Raw genomic sequence first — 2500 nt, 5'->3', positions numbered from 1 at the left:
CGGGCCCCTCTTTTAGAGATGCTCGTCGGGGTAACCCAAAAGGACCCGGAGACGCCGTCGGGAGATCGGGGAAGAGTTTTCTTTTCTGCATGAGCGTTCGAGTTCCCTGGAATCCTCTAGCAGGGAGATAGGGTTTGGAACGCGAAGAGCACCGCAGTTGCGGCGGTGTCCCGATCTTCCCCTCGGACCTTGAAAATCCGGGAGAGGGCCACGTGGAGGTGTCGCGCCGGTTCGTACCCATATCCGCAGCAGGTCTCCAAGGTGAAGAGCCTCTAGTCGATAGAATAATGTAGGTAAGGGAAGTCGGCAAATTGGATCCGTAACTTCGGGATAAGGATTGGCTCTGAGGATCGGGGCGTGTCGGGCTTGGTCGGGAAGTGGGTCAGCGCTAACGTGCCGGGCCTGGGCGAGGTGAGTGCCGTAGGGGTGCCGGTAAGTGCGGGCGTTTAGCGCGGGCGTGGTCTGCTCTCGCCGTTGGTTGGCCTCGTGCTGGCCGGCGGTGCAGGATGCGCGCGCCTGCGCGGCGTTCGCGCCCCGGTGCTTCAACCTGCGTGCAGGATCCGAGCTCGGTCCCGTGCCTTGGCCTCCCACGGATCTTCCTTGCTGCGAGGCCGCGTCCGCCTTAGCGTGCTCCTCCGGGGGCGCGCGGGTGCGCGGATTCTCTTCGGCCGCCATTCAACGATCAACTCAGAACTGGCACGGACTGGGGGAATCCGACTGTCTAATTAAAACAAAGCATTGCGATGGCCCTAGCGGGTGTTGACGCAATGTGATTTCTGCCCAGTGCTCTGAATGTCAACGTGAAGAAATTCAAGCAAGCGCGGGTAAACGGCGGGAGTAACTATGACTCTCTTAAGGTAGCCAAATGCCTCGTCATCTAATTAGTGACGCGCATGAATGGATTAACGAGATTCCCGCTGTCCCTATCTACATATAAGACCCGGACTGACTCCTTTAACACCTTCCGGGCTGCGTTGATAGGTGTGGGTTGTCGTTGTGTCAAGGTAGGACGTAAAACTCCCGTCCTGGCAGGACGTTAAATGCCCCCAACCCAAGCGAAAGCAAAGGGTGCATGGCGCAGGGGAAGCTGCGTTACGAGAGACATAACAACTGTCTCTCCTGAGTTGAGCGCGGTGGCTGGGCGAGGGTATGAGGGTAAGTCTCACGACGATCCCGGAACCCTGCAGTCCTCCTGCCGCAGTTCCTCACGTCCTGGACGACGTTAAAAGTCCCCGGAGCGCCTACCGTGCATCTGCGCCCGGTTTCCGTCAGCCGTGCCTGCCTGGGAGGGATCGCGACCCGAGCCGCCGAGGGCCTTTCGCCGTGCCTTGAGGCACGTTCCGTCAAACCGTGAGGTGGTGACATCGAGCGGCTAGGTTAGATGGGCGCGATCTTCTGAAAGTCTGGGGGACCGGCCCGGCACCTGAGTAGGACCGGGTCCTAGGCCAACAGGTGGGAACCTGGCCTAGTAAGAGGTGAAGCGCGGAAGGTGAATCCGCCTTCCCGGAGTGCGGGGGGCACTCGGCGGGGAAGGGACGGGAGAAATCTCGGGAGACGCGGTTGGCGAGGAGGACAAGGACGTTGGGAACGGCGCCCTTAACCTATGCAGCTGAATAAATGCCCTTGGTCCTGGGGCAGGACTGGTGGACAAGCTGCTTTGCCCCCCCTCATGCCCGTGGAACCGGTCGGGGGTTATCAGACGGGTCTTCTTTTTCTTTCACTCTCTTATAATCATGGCGGAAGACAAAGAGAGTGATGCTGGCGCTTCGGAGCATGATGCTCCTATTTTCGATGATGATGCGGGTGATGACATGTCGGTCGTTGACCGACATTCACACTTCCTTCGTTTATTCGATCGAAGTGTAAAACACGGCAAGATAAATGCCGAGCAAGTAAGAGTACTAAAGGAGACTATCGCGCAATGGGCGTTAGCCCATGCGCGGCTAGAAGGCAAGTACTCTGAAGTACAAGCCGAAAATGAAAGACTTAGAAAAGAACTGCAAAAGCCTACAAAGACATACGCAGCGGTTGCTGCAACTCCTACAGTAAGACAAAAAGTGCAGGAGGTAATTAAACAGAATGTGGAGAAAGTTGTCCCGACCTTGTTTGTTAAACCAAAAAAGGGAGAGGATATAAAGAAAGCAAAAGAAAACTTCGAAAAAAGTATAGACCCAAAGAAAGATAAAATAAAGATAAATGCAGTAAGAACAACAAAAAATCTACTGATTGTCGAAGTAGCATCCCCAGAAGATTCAGACAAACTAATAAATAACCCACAATTAAAACAACACTTTACTTGTGAGAAACCGCGAAAAAGGCGTCCATTAATGATGTTATACGATATACCGACATACATGACACAGGATGATATCCTGGATTGCATTTACACACAAAATTTTGAAGAACAGATGAAACGAGAGGAATTCTTAGAGAAGTTTAAACTGAGATTTAAAACTGGTCCTCGTGATCGTACAACTGTACATCACGTTGCGGAAATAGC

The 2500-nt window shown here is 53.8% G+C and overlaps 1 pseudogene; it reads left to right on the top strand.

Annotated features, from left to right (window-relative positions):
• The window catches only part of LOC126432446 (large subunit ribosomal RNA), a 2991-nt pseudogene extending 2027 nt beyond the window's left edge, over nucleotides 1-964 (top strand).
• Nucleotides 965-2500: the final 1536 nt, after the last annotated feature.

This window comes from Schistocerca serialis, unplaced genomic scaffold, assembly GCF_023864345.2.
Source record: "Schistocerca serialis cubense isolate TAMUIC-IGC-003099 unplaced genomic scaffold, iqSchSeri2.2 HiC_scaffold_1135, whole genome shotgun sequence".
Lineage (NCBI taxonomy): Eukaryota > Metazoa > Arthropoda > Insecta > Orthoptera > Acrididae > Schistocerca > Schistocerca serialis.
This window is presented reverse-complemented; position numbering and strand designations above follow the sequence as displayed.